At 45.0% G+C, this 13,881-nt stretch overlaps 1 protein-coding gene across 1 annotated transcript in view; it reads left to right on the forward strand.

Annotated features, from left to right (window-relative positions):
* The first annotated feature begins 2,418 nt into the window (after window positions 1–2,418).
* The window catches only part of LOC145340407 (nuclear receptor subfamily 2 group C member 2-like), a 263,492-nt gene continuing 252,029 nt past the window's right edge, over window positions 2,419–13,881 (forward strand). The window contains exon 1 of the mRNA XM_080184880.1: window positions 2,419–2,530. The gene's annotated coding sequence lies outside the window, so the exon portion shown is untranslated. The remainder of the gene's footprint in view (window positions 2,531–13,881) is intronic.

Raw genomic sequence — 13,881 nt, forward strand, 5'->3', positions numbered from 1 at the left:
GAGGGACCTCGGGGTCCTTGTGCATGAGTCGCAAAAACCCAGCTTGCAGGTGCAGCAGGTGGTCAGGAAGGCGAATGGGATGCTGGCCTTCATAGCGAGGGGGATTGAATATAAAAGTAGGGAGGTCTTGCTGCAGCTGTATAGGGCATTGGTGAGGCCGCAGCTGGAGTAGTGTGTGCAGTTTTGGGCGCCGCACCTGCGCAAGGATATTTTGGCCCTGGAAGGAGTGCAGAGGAGGTTTACTAGGCTGATACCGGAGTTGAGGGGATTGAACTATGAGGAGAGGCTGAATAAACTAGGCTTGTACTCGTTAGAGTTTAGAAGAATGAGGGGAGATCTCATTGAGACGTATAAGATGATGAATGGGATGGATAGGATAGAGGTGGAGAGACTCTTCCCGCTCAAAAAAGACAGTAGGACTAGGGGGCACAGCCTCAAGATAAAGGGGAGGCGGTTTAGAACGGAGTTGAGGAGGAACTTCTTCACTCAAAGGGTGGTGAATCTCTGGAATTCTCTGCCCGTTGAAGTGGTGGAGGCTGCCTCGCTAAATATTTTTAAGAAGCGGGTTGATGGGTTCTTGATAAGAGAGGGGATTAAGGGTTATGGGGAGAGGGCGGGAAAGTGGAACTGAGCCACAACAGATCAGCCATGATCTTATTGAATGGCGAGGCAGGCTCGAAGGGCTAGATGGCCTACTCCTGCTCCTATTTCTTATGTTCTTATATTCTAACCCCCTCGCTATAAAGGCCAACATTCCATTTGCCTTCTTGATCTCCTGCTGCACCTGCAGACTGGGTTTTTGCGACTCATGCACAAGGACCCCCAGGTCCCTCTGCACCGTAGCATGCTGCAGCTTTTCGCCTTTTAAATAATAATCCCTCCTACTATTATTTCTGCCAAAGTGGATAACCTCACACTTGCTAACATTATACTCCATCTGCCAGGTCCTTGCCCACTCACTCAGCCTATCCAGATCCCTCTGCAGACTTTCCACACCCTCCACGCAATTTGCTTTTCCACTCATCATCATGTCATCGCAAATTTTGTCACCCTACACTCAGCCCCCTCCTCCAGATCATCTATATAAATGGTAAATAGCTCAGGCCCCAGCACCGATCCCTGCGGCACTCCACTAGTCACCAACAGCCAACCAGAATAGCACCCATTGATACCAACTCTCTGCTTCCAATTAGAGTCAATCCTCTATCCACACTAACATCTGACCCCCAACTCCGTGCACTCTAACCTTCTGTAGCAACCTTTTATGAGGCACCTTATCAAACGCCTTTTGGAAATCTAAAAACACCACATCCACCGGTTCCCCTCTATCTACCGCACTAGTCACATCCTCATAGAAATCCAATAAATTCGTCAAACACGACTTTCCCTTAACAAATCCGTGCTGCGTCTGCTTGAACAAACCATTCTTTTCTGGGTGCTTCACTATTTCCTTTTTGATGACAGATTCAAGCATTTTTCCAACTACAGACGTTAAGCTAACTGGCCTATAATTCCTTGCCTTTTGTCTGCTACCTTTTTTAAACAGCGGCGTAACATTAGCCATTTTCCAATCTTCCGGCACTTCCCCGGAATCCAGTGAATTTTGGTAAATAATTACTAAGGCATCCACTATCACCTCTACCATTTCTTTCAGAACCCTGGGATGCATTCCATCCGGTCCTGGGGACTTGTCCACCTTCGGTCCCGTTAGTCTATCAAGCACCACCTCTCTAGTGACAGGAATTGCATTCAGGCCCTCAACTCCTACCATCCTTCTATCTTTAAGATCCGGCAAACTATTCGTGTCCTCCTCCGTGAAGACCGAGGCAAAAAATTTATTTAAAGCCTCAGCCATTTCCTCATCTCCCACCACTAAATCCCCCCTCTCATCCTCTAAGGGTCCGACATTCACTCTAGCCAACCTCTTCTTCGTATATTTGTAAAAACTTTTACCATCCTTTTTTATATTTAGTGCTAGTTTAGCTTCATAGTCTATCCTTCTTTTCTTTATCAACTTCTTAGTCATTCTTTGTTGATTTTTAACAATGTCAGCCTTACCTGTGACTAATAAATAAACTTTAACTGCAGATGAAAAGGCTCTTCATACATTTAGATTTAGAGAAAGGGAGAAAAAATGCCCAAGATGATCAGAAACACATCATATTTGATACAGAAATTGAATTTGTTAATGCACATTTGGTGTGGTCTTCAGGAATGAAAAGGCATTCCAGAATTGAAATTGAATGCTTCAATGCTGGCACTCAGGCTTCCGGAAACGGCCGAAGTGAGGCGCGGTCGACGGAAATGGCCGAACGCTGCCGGCAAACACACGTGGGATTCCCAGCTGTGTCAGCCAATGGGGATTGTAGCTGTCAGCAGACAGGCTGCGCAGGCGCATAGGCCGCTCTCATCCACTGATTGAATCGCTAATACCAGCCACAGAGAAAAAAAAGCGCCAAGGTCATGAACTATGACCTCTGAAGGGAAGAAAATGGGTTTAAAAACTATGAAATAAAGCATTTTTCTGCAGGTAAGCGTGGCTCTGAGTCTGGCCCTCTGCGGGAGATCGCCGATAAACTGGTTGGGCTCCAGCTGAAGCCTGGTACAACCGGCTGCGTGTGAACCGGCTCCCCGCTCTCCTAGGGGTGAAAGCAGCCGGGAGAGAGCGGGGTCCGGGAGATTGCGGGACCCGGAGAGCGAGCGGGCGGGTGGGGCGGCAGCTGCCCTCTCCCTCAAACCGCCTTCAATACAACAACAGCGGAAACCAGGGTCCCCAAAATGATTGACAGGCGCTTCAGCGATTCATAGTGTCTGGAAACTGGTGATTATCCGTTGATCAGCCAATCAGCTGTAGTCAGTAGTGGGGCCTGGACTGGCTGACTCTCTGAGATGTTGCTCCTCGTTCAAGCTTACTATAGTGATGTGATGTTTCAACGCTGGTATCTCCATATTACAGTGATATGATGCAGAGAATATCTGTTTGTTTTAAGCATCAATAAAGTAAAACAATATAAAAGCAAATTACTGTGGATGTTGGAATCTGAAACAAAAACAGAAAATGCTGGCAAAACTCAGCAGGTGTGATGGAGACTTGAAGTTTTGAGTCTAAGGGTCATTCAGACTTGAAATATTAACTCCAGTTCTTGCTCCACAGATGCTTTCAGACCTGTGAGATTTTCCAGCATTTTTTTACTTTTGTTTCAGGTTCCAGCATCTCTAGTGATTTGCTTTTATCTTGGGGCAAACAGACTTAGAAAAAGGCCAGACATGAAGTAGGATTAGTTGTAATGTTGAGTAGGATAACAGGAGCTCTGGTAACTGGGAAAGGTTGGAGTTGGTCATGGGAGTTGGACTGGTAATTGGAATAATGGGTAGAATGGTGAACATTGTTGGTTGATGAAGAGATGGGGGTAGAAAGCCACGCCAGCAATTGGGGAAGGGATGGCTGAAAAAGTTATGGGAAGTTATGTGTGGAACCAGAAGAGATTGGAGAGGCACTGAACCAATATTTGTCTTCGGTATTCACGCAGGAGGACATAAATGTAGCTGTGGAGAACACTGGGTTACAGGGTTGTAAACTGGACAGTATTGCAGTTGATAAGGAGGATGTGCTCGATATTCTTGAGGGTTTGAAAATAGATAAGTCCCCTGGGCTGGACAGGATTTACCCTAGGATTCTCTGGGAGGCAAGAGAGGCGATTGCAGAGCCTCTGGCTCTGATCTTCAGGTCGTCGTTGGTCACAGGTATAGTGCCAGAAGATTGGAGGATAGCGAATGTTGTCCCATTGTTTAAGAAGGGGAACAGAGACTTCCCCAGGAATTATAGACCGGTGAGTCTTACTTCTGTTGTGGGCAAGGTTTTAGAAAAAATTATTAGGGATAGGATTTATAGTTATTTAGAGAGTAATGAATTGATTGGAGATAGTCAGCATGGTTTTGTGGAGGGTAGGTCGTGCCTTACTAACCTTATTGAGTTCTTTGAGAAAGTGACCAAAGAGGTGGATGGGGGTAAGGCAGTTGACGTGGTATATATGGACTTTAGTAAGGCGTTTGATAAGGTTCACCATGGAAAGCTTCTGCAGAAAATGCAGATGTATGGGATTGAGGGTGATTTAGGTAACTGGATCAGGAATCAGCTAGCAGATAGGAGACAGAGGGTGGTGGTTGATGGAAAGTATTCGTCATGGAGTTCGGTTACAAGTGGTGTGCCTCAGGGATCTGTTTTGGGGCCACTGCTGTTTGTAATTTTTATAAATGATCTGGATGAGGGTATAGTTGGGTGGATCAGTAAATTTGCTGATGACACCAAAGTTGGAGGTGTGGTAGATAGTGAGGAAGGGTGTCATAGTTTACAGGGAGACTTGGACAAGTTGCAGAGCTGGGCCGAGAGGTGGCGGATGGAGTTTAATGCAGAAAAGTGTGAGGTAATTCACTTTGGCAGGAATAACAGATGTGTTGAGTATAGGGCTAACGGTAGGACTCTGAATAGTGTGGATGAACAGAGGGATCTAGGTGTATGTGTACATAGATCCCTGAAAGTTGGGAATCAAGTAGATAGGGTTGTTAGGAAGGCATACGGTGTCTTGGCGTTTATTGGTAGGGGGATTGAATTTAGGAGCCGCAGCGTCATGTTGCAACTGTACAAAACTCTGGTGCGGCCGCACTTGGAGTATTGTGTGCAGTTCTGGTCCCCACATTATAGGAAGGATGTGGAGGCTTTGGAGAGGGTGCAGAGGAGGTTTACCAGGATGTTGCCTGGTATGGAGGGGAGGTCCTATGAAGAGAGACTGAGGGATTTGGGGTTGTTTTCGTTAGAAAGAAGGCGGCTAAGAGGGGACCTTATTGAAACATATAAGATAATTAGAGGTTTAGATAGGGTGGACAGTGATAGCCTTTTTCCTCGGATGGAGAAAGCTAGCACGAGGGGGCATAGCTTTAAATCAAGGGGTGGTAGTTATAGGACGGATGTCAGAGGTAGGCTCTTTACCCAGAGGGTGGTGAGGGATTGGAATGCCCTGCCTGCTGCAGTTGTAAATGCGCCTAGTTTGGGGGCGTTTAAGAGATCCGTGGATAGGTTTATGGATGGAAAGGGATTGCTTTTTAACTGGTCGGCGCAACATCGTGGGCCGAAGGGCCTGTTCTGCGCTGTTATGTTCTATGTTCTAAATATCTTTGGTTGGTGCTGGGGAGGAAGTTGCTTGATTGTGGCAGAAGATTTGCTTGAGAATCTGTGTGGACCTTCCTCCTCCTCCTGGCTACAAGCAGTGCTTTACAAAGCACAGAACTGTTCCTCTTCCCCTACCCACCACCATTTGGTGGTTTCCCGTAGTTCAACAATTTAATTGAAATTGTTGCCAAAAGACATATTGGTACAAGCGACATAGGTAGGAAGAGTGACAAGGTCCTGCAGCAGCATTTTAGGGTGTTGGGTAGAAAGTTAAGAAGCAGGACCCCTTGGGTTGTAATCTCAGGATTACTCCCTGTGCCATGTGCCAGTAGGCTAGAAATAGCTCAACATGTGCTAAACAGCTGGTGTAGGAGGGAGGGTTTCAGATATCTGTTCCGTTGGGATCTCTTCCAGGGCAGTTGAGACCTGTACAAGAAGGATGGGTTGCATCTAAACTGGAGGGGTGTAAATATTCTGGCCGGGAGATTTGCTAGTGTCACACGGGAGGATTTAAACTAGTCGGCAGGGCAGTGGGAACAAAAGCAAAAGTGAATTAACTGAAGGGGACTTGCAGAGTAGACCAGTAAGACTCAGGAAGAGCAGGCAGGGTGTGCTTGCTGATCAAAGAGGGTCTGGTGGACTGAAGTGCATTTGTTTCAATGCAAGAAGTGTAACAGGTAAAGCAGATGAATTTAAAGCTTGGATTAGTACCTGGAATTATGATGTTGCCATTACAGAGATTTGGTTGAAGAAAGGACAGGATTGGCAGCTTAACATTCCAGGATGCAGGTGTTTTATGCGGGATAGAGGAGGATGTAAAAGCGGGGGGGGGAGTTGCACTACTGGTTAAGGAGAATATCACAGCTGTACTGCGGGAGGACACCTTGGAGGGCTCATACAGCGAGGCAATATGGGGAGAGCTCAGGAATGGGAAAGATGTAGTCACAATGTTGGGGGTTTACGATAGGCCTCCCAAAAGCCAGTGGGAGATAGAGGAACAGATATGTAAGCAGATTTTGGCAAGGTGTAAAAGTATCAGGGTTGTTGTGGTGGGTGATTTTAACTTCCCTGCTGTTGACTGGGACACACTTAATGCTAGGAGTGTGGATGGGGCACAGTTTGTAAGGAACATCCAGGAAGGCTTCTTGAAACAGTATTTAGATAGTCCAACTAGGGAAGGGGCCATATGTGACCTGGTATTGGGGAATGAGCCTGGCCAGGTGGTTGACATTTCAGCAGGAGAGCAGCTCAAGAACAGTGACCACAATTCAGTAAGCTTTAAGGTACTGACAGATGAAGATAAGTGTGATCCTCAGGTGAAATTGGGGGAAGGCTAGTTACAACAATATTAGACAAGAACGGAAGAATATAGATGGAGGCAGATGTTTGAGGGCAAATCAAGCCTATTGAGTGTAAGTTGATAGAAATTCAGGACCATCACATTCCTATAAGGGTGAAGGATAAATATGGCAAATTTTGGGAACCTTGGATAACAAGAGATATTGTGAGCCTAGTCAAAAAGGAAAAGGAAGCATCTGTCAAGACTAGGAGGCTGGGAAAACATGAAGCAAGTGTGGAATACAAAGAAAGTAGAAAGAAACTTAAGCAAGGAGTGAGGGTGGCTAAAAGAGGTCACAAAAAATCAATGGCCAGCAGGAGTAAGAAACAGCCCAAGGCTTTTTATACATATAAAAAGCAAGATGGTTGGCCCACTCAAGGACAGGGGAGAGGTCTATGTGTGGAGCCAGAGGAAATGGGCGAGGGATTAACTTTGCATCAGTACTCACCAAAGAGAAGGATTTGGTGGATGATGAGTCTGGGGAAGGTGTGTAGATAGTTTGGGTCATGTTGAAGTCAAAAAGATGGAGATATTGGAGGCCTTGAGAAACATTTAAGATAGACAAGTTCCCACGGCCTGTTGAAATATGTACCAGAATACTGAGAGAGGCAAGGGAGGAAATTGAGAGAAATCTTTGTATCCTCACTAGCGACAGAGGAGGTCCCAGAGGATTGGAGAATAGCTAATGTTGTTCCTTTTAGAACTGTAGCAAGGATAAATCCAGGTAATTACATACTGATGAGCCTTACTCAGTGGTAGAGAAATTATTGGAGAGGATTCTTCGAGACAGGATTTACTCCCATTTGGAAATAAGTGGGTGGCACGGTAGCACAGTGGTTAGCACTGCTGCTTCACAGCTCCAAGGACACTGGTTCGATTCCCAGCTTGGGTCACTGTTTGTGTGGAGTTTGCACATTCTCCTTGTGTCTGTGTGAGTTTTCTCCAGGCCCTCCGGTTTCCTCCCACCATCCAAAGATGTGCAGGTTAGGTTGATTGGCTATGTTAGAATTACCCCATTGTGTCCTGAGATGCATAGGTTAGAGGGATTAGCGGGTAAAATATGTAGGGGTACGGGGGGTAGGGCCTGGGTGGGATTGTGGTTGGTGCAGACTTGATGGGCCAAAACCCTTCTGCACTGTAGGATTCTATGATTCTATGACATATTAGCGAGAGATAATATGGTAAGGGAAGTTGCGTCTCACCAGCTTGATCGAATTTTTCGAAGAAGTGATGAAGATGATTGAGGGCAGGGCAGTGGATGTTTTCTATATGGACTTCAGTAAGGCCTTTGACAAGGTCCCTCGTGGCAAACTGGTACAGAAGGTGAAGTCACATGGGATCAGAGGTGGGCTGGCAAGATGGATACAGAACTGGCTCAGTCAAAGAAGACAGAGGATAGCAGTGGAAGAGTGCATTTCTGAATGGAGTATGTGACCAGTGGCGTTCCTCAGGGATCAGTGCTGGGACCTTTGCTGTTTGTAATATAAATGATTTGGATGAAAATGTAACTGGTTTTATTAGTATGTTCGTGGAAAACACGCGGTTTGGTGGAATTGTGGACAGCAACGAGAACCGTTGGAGGATACGGCAGGATATAGGTCGATTCTAGGCTTGAACGGAGAGATGGCAGATGGAGTTTAATCTGGACAAATGTGAGGGAATGCATTTTGGAACGTCTAATACTGATGGGAAATATACATTAAATGGTAGAACTCTTAAGAGTATTGATAGGCAGAGGGATCTGGGTGTACAGGTACAATGTCACTGCCAGTAAGTGGCAATGCAGGTGGAGAAGGTAGTCAAGATGATATACAGTATGCCATGCTTGCCTTCATCGGCCGGGGCATTGAGCTTAAAAATTGGCAAATCATGTTACAGCTTTTTGAACTTTAACTAGGCCACAGTTGGAATATAGTGTTCAAATCTGGTCGCCATACTACCAGAAGGATGTGGAGACTTTGGAGAAGATACAGAAAAGATTTAGCAGGATGTTGCCTAGTCTGGAGGCATTAGTTATGAGGAGAAGTTGGAGAAACTTGGTTCATTCTCAATGAAATGACAGAGGTTGACAAGTGACCTGATAGAAGTGAGGGGCATGGACAGAGTGGATAGTCAGAAGCTTTTTCTTAGGATGGAAGAGTCAGTTACTAAGGGGCATAGGTTGAAGGTGCGAGGGGCAAGCTTTAAAGGAGAGGCAAGCTTTTTAAAACCGAATGGTGGATGCTAAGAACATGCTGTCGGGGGAGGTAGATACGATAGGGACTTTTAAGTGGCATCTTGACAAATACATGAATGGGATGGGAATAGAGGGATGTGGTCCCCAGAAGGGTAGGGGGTTTAGTCAAGCCAGGTAGCATGGTCAGTGCAGCATCGGAAGGCTGAAGGGCCTATTCCTGAGCTGTAATTTCCTTTGTTGTTCTTTGTAATATTATGAACTAAGCCTCACTTACATATAATAAGGTCAGATAAACCATTCCCAAAATGGATTACTTGGACACCAACTGATGTTTAAAAGCTTCTTCACGTGGAGTGAGGTGGGGTTTCAGCTGATTCAAACTCTTTCTGCCCATGGTTTGGGCATTTTTGTCTTTCTCTCTCGTGCGCCCATCTCTCTCATCCAACCTGACCTTTTCTCTCTCAAACACCACTCTTGATCGCTTCATTGCTTTCACTCAAGTTCCTTCTAATTCTTACCAGTCTCTTTCTCAGCTCTATCTCTCTGGCTGAGTCCGTATTCTTTCTCTTTCTCTCCTTTTTCTTTATGTTAGCCATAATTAACATCAGTCTTTTCTAGCTGTCTGTGAAACAGCGGTGGGATAGTTAGTCAAGTTCAAAATTCAGCTGTTATTTTGTGAAAGTTGAAGTAACATTAACGTGAAACTCTTCCCAGTCTCTCTTTTACCCAGACACACACTCCTGTTTCCTTCTCAGTTTAATACAGATGAACTGAGAGTTTAGATTATTGCAGTTATGGAGACATGGTTAAAGGAGGAACAAAATGGGCACCTTAACATTCTGGGATATTGTTGTTTTAGACGGGACAGAAAGGGAACCAAAAGGGGTGGTGGAGTTGTATTGCTGATTAGGGAGCACTGTTGAGGGAGGACAAATTGGAGGGATTTTGCATTATGGTTGGAGCTCAGGAATAGGAAGGGCAAAATCAGTGTTGGGAGTGTACTATTGATGTCCCAACAGCCTGCAGGATACAGAGGAGCAGTTGTGTAGTCAGATATTAAGAAGTGTGAAAAAAAGCAGGGTAGTTGTGGTGGGTGACTTTAACTTCCCCCATATTGACTGGGACAACCAGAGGCTAGGATGGAGAGCAATTTGATAAATGTGTCCAGGAGGGCTTTTTGATACAGTATGTTGACAATCCAACCAGGGAGGCGGGCATACTAGACTTGGTATTGGGGAATGAAGTGGCGATGCCAGTGTTGTACTGGGGTAAACACAGTAAGAAGTCTGACAACACTGATTTAGTTGATAGTAAACTCGCAAGCTTTGGGGGTTTGCCCCTTCGTCAGAACTCTCCATTCACCTGACGAAGGGGCAAACCCTGAAAGCTTGCAAGTTTACTATCAAATAAATTGGTTGGACTTAAACCTGGTGTTGTCAGGCTTCTTACTGGGGAAAGTGCCAGGCCAGGTGATCGATGTTTCAGTGGGCGAGCCTTCTAGGCTTAGCGACCATAATTCCATAAGATTTTGGGTAGTCATTGGATGAGGATAAGAATGGCCCTTGGCTGAGGGTGCTTAAATGTGCGATGGCCAATTACATCCAAATTAGAGAGCAGGGATAAGGGGGTCATTTTCAGGATGGCAACAGGTGACTAGTGGTGTTCCATAGGGGTCAGTGTTGGGACCACAACGTTTCATCATGTATGTTAATGATCTGGAAGATTGAACTGAGGTCACGGTTGCTAGATGTGCAGAGGGACAGGTAGTGTTGAGGAAGTGGGGAGGCTGCTAGGAGAGTGGGCAAAGAAGTGGCAGATGAAATACAATGTGGGAAAGTATGAGGTTTTGCACTTTGGTTGGAAGAATAGAGACATAGACTATTTTCTCAATGGGGAAAGGCTTCGGAAACCTGAAGCCCAAAGGGACTTGGGAGTCCTGGTTCAGGATTTTCTTAAGGTTAATGTGCAGGTTCATTTGGCAGTTAGGAAGGCAAATTCAATGTTAGCGTTCATTTCTAGAGGGCTTGAAAGAGCAGTGATGTATTGCTGAGGCTGTTTAAGGCTCTGGTCAGACCCCATTTAGGAAGTTGTGAGGAGTTTTGGGTCCCATACCCAAGAAGGATGTGCTGGCCTTGGAGGGGGTTCAGAGGAGGTTCACAAGAATGATCCCAGGAATGAAGGATTTGTCATGTGAGGAGCGGATGAGGAGCGTGGGCCTATACTCAATGGAGTTTAGAAGGATGAGGAGGGATTTAATTGAAACTTGCAGAATACTGAGAGGCCTAGATAGAGTATACGTGGAGAAAATATTTCCACTAGTGGGAGAAATTAGGACTCGAGGGCACAACCTCAGTGAAGAGACGCGCCTTTAAAACTGAGATGAGGAGGAATTTCTTCAGCCAGAGAGTGATGAATCTGGAACTCATTGCCACGGAGGGGGCTGTGGAGGCCAGGTTATTGAGTGTCTTTAAGACAGAAATAGGTTCTTGATTAATAAGGGGGTCAAAGGTTATGGAGCGAAGGCAGGAGAATGGGGACGGGAATCACGTTAGCCACGATTGAATGGTGGGGCAGACCCAGTGGGCTGACTGGCGTAATTCCGCTCCTATATCTTACATCTTACATAGATAAATTGGAGACTTGGGCACAGAAATGGCAGATGGCGTTTAATCTGGACAGCTACGAGGTGATGCATTTTGGAGGATCAAACTTAGGTGTGAATTTTCCTGTAAACAGCAGAACCCTTGGGAATGTTAACATACAGAGGGATCTGGGCATGCAGGTCCATGGTTCCCTAAAAGTGGTGAATGAGTTCAGAGTAAACATTCCACACTCAGAGCTGTTTCAAATGTCAAACAGTTTATTGAGCTCTCATGCCAGCGGGGAAAAGTGACAGGGCAAGCCCAAATGCAACTCCACTGAGGCAAAGAAAATCGTCAACTTTTGTACAGTTACTCAGCCCATCTCGATTGGACATTCTAAGGGATATTGATTACATACATTATCCCCTTGATCCAATTAAAGTGGCTATTAGTCACAGTGGGGGTATCTGAGTGATCAGCAGTTGTCTCTGATATCTTGGGGACGAATAGCTAGTTTGTCATTTACGGCCTTGGTGTGGGATCATTGGGTATCTCTGCTAAGCAGGTCATTATCTCCTCCTGTTCCTGTCCCTGATGTGGTCATAAACATCGAACTATGGGTTGTATCCTTTGAGTCAGGATGGCCTTATCTCTCCACTAAGCCATGTAACAAAAGCATCTGAGAGTCCTTCCTGCATTTACTAATTGGTGTTTCCAAATGGAATGAAACATATCATCCTGATCTCACCAGATTAAAGCAACTAACATATGCCTGCCCTTATCATGTTATATCTTCCGGCTAGGACATGTGTTGTGGGGACATTTCAGAGTAACTTTATAGTTTTGTTCTACTTTTGCAGTTTGATATATTCATCAGAGGCCCCTACAAATCAAATAATCAGACCCCAGCTTGATCTTACAGATATTCGCTATGGTATAGAGTTGTTTAACAATGCAGCTTTCATGCTATTTATACTGCTTGATACAGCAACTAGTCATCCTCCAGCGTTTCATGTATATGTTCTGGAGGATTTTATAATTATGCATTCAATATATTTACACATAAAAACATCTAAACTTGCTTATTGTGCCGCAGGTGCTTTTGCCACTTTTTCACACTAATAGTGGCAATACCAGCGACCAAGATGATTAAGAAGGCATATGGCATGCTTGCCTTCATCAGCCAGGGCATTGAGTACAAGAATTGGAAATCATATTTCAGCTATATAAACCCTTGTTTAGGCTGTGTTTGGAGTATTGCATGCAGTTCTGGTTGCTACGCTATCAGAAGGAATAGGTGGAAGCTTTGGAGAGAGTGCAAAGAATGTTTGCTTAGGATGTTGCATGGTGACGAGGATGTTGACTATGAGGAGGGGCTGAATAAACTGTCATTGTTTTCACTGAAAAGACAGAGGCTGAGGGGAGACCTGATAGAGGTTTACAAAATTATGAGAGGCGTAGACAAGGTGGATAGTCAGAGCCTTTTTCCAAGGGCGTAAGTGTCAATTACAAGACAGCACAAGTTCAAGGTGAGAGAGGAAAAGTTTAAGGAGCATGTACAGGGGAAATCTTCCGCACGGGGAGTGGCAGATGCCTGGATTACGCTGCCAGAGGTGGTAGTGGAACAGGCACGTTAGCAACATTTAAGAGATATCTGGATGGGTACATGAATAGGGAGGAAATAGAGGGATATGAACTGAGTAAGGGCAGAAGGTTTTTTCTAGTTTAGGTACGGCATCATAAGGGTTGAAGGGCCTGTTCCTGTGCTATACACTTCTTTGTTCTTTGTAATAAACTTCCTGATGTTTATCCAATATAAAATCAAACGTGTAATGACAGGGCTTTCTTTCATGCATAAATCATTTTCTACTTTAAAATAATGCGCAGAAAGTAACACTTTGCTTGGTAAAATTGAGTTATTATTGTCACATGCATTGTGATGCAGTGAAAAGTATTGTTTCTTGCGATCTGTTACAGACAAAACAGACCGTTCATAAGGTGAATAGAGAGAAAGGGTAGGGTGCAGAATATAGTGTTGCAGTTGCAGATAAGATGAAGTGAAGGATCAGCTTAATGTGCGATCGGACCATTTGGAAGTCTGATGTCAGAAGAGAAAAAGCGGTTCTTGAGTCTGCTGGTGTGTGTTTTCAGACTTTTTCTGAAGAGTCTTTTTCCTGACGAAGAAGGTGGAAGAGAGAATGCTCGGGTTGCTTGGGATCCTTGATTATACTGGCTGCTTTTCCAAGGCAACGGGAAGTGTCGATGCGAGCAGTGGTTTGTGTGATGGGCTGGGCTATGTTTGCAACCCTTTGTAGTTTCTTGCGGTCTTGGTAAACGTAAATGGGTATGATATAATTGGCATTATGGAGACGTGGCTCGAAAGCGACCAAGGATGGGAATTAAGGCAGTTCAGTGTTTAGGAGGGAAAGACAAAGGAAAAGGTGATGGAGTTGCGTTGTTGATAAAAGATGATATGGAGGAAAGATGATGTGGAATCTGTACGGGTTGAATTAAGCAAGCAGAAGGGCAAAAAACATTTGTTGGGGGCGATCTACATACCACCAAACTTCTGGTAATGCTGGGAAATCAGAAGCATGTGTTAAAGGAACATGTGTTA

The sequence above is a fragment of the Carcharhinus amblyrhynchos genome, chromosome 3 (genome assembly GCF_965287045.1).
Source record: "Carcharhinus amblyrhynchos chromosome 3, sCarAmb.v2.hapA, whole genome shotgun sequence".
NCBI classification, from domain to species: domain Eukaryota; kingdom Metazoa; phylum Chordata; class Chondrichthyes; order Carcharhiniformes; family Carcharhinidae; genus Carcharhinus; species Carcharhinus amblyrhynchos.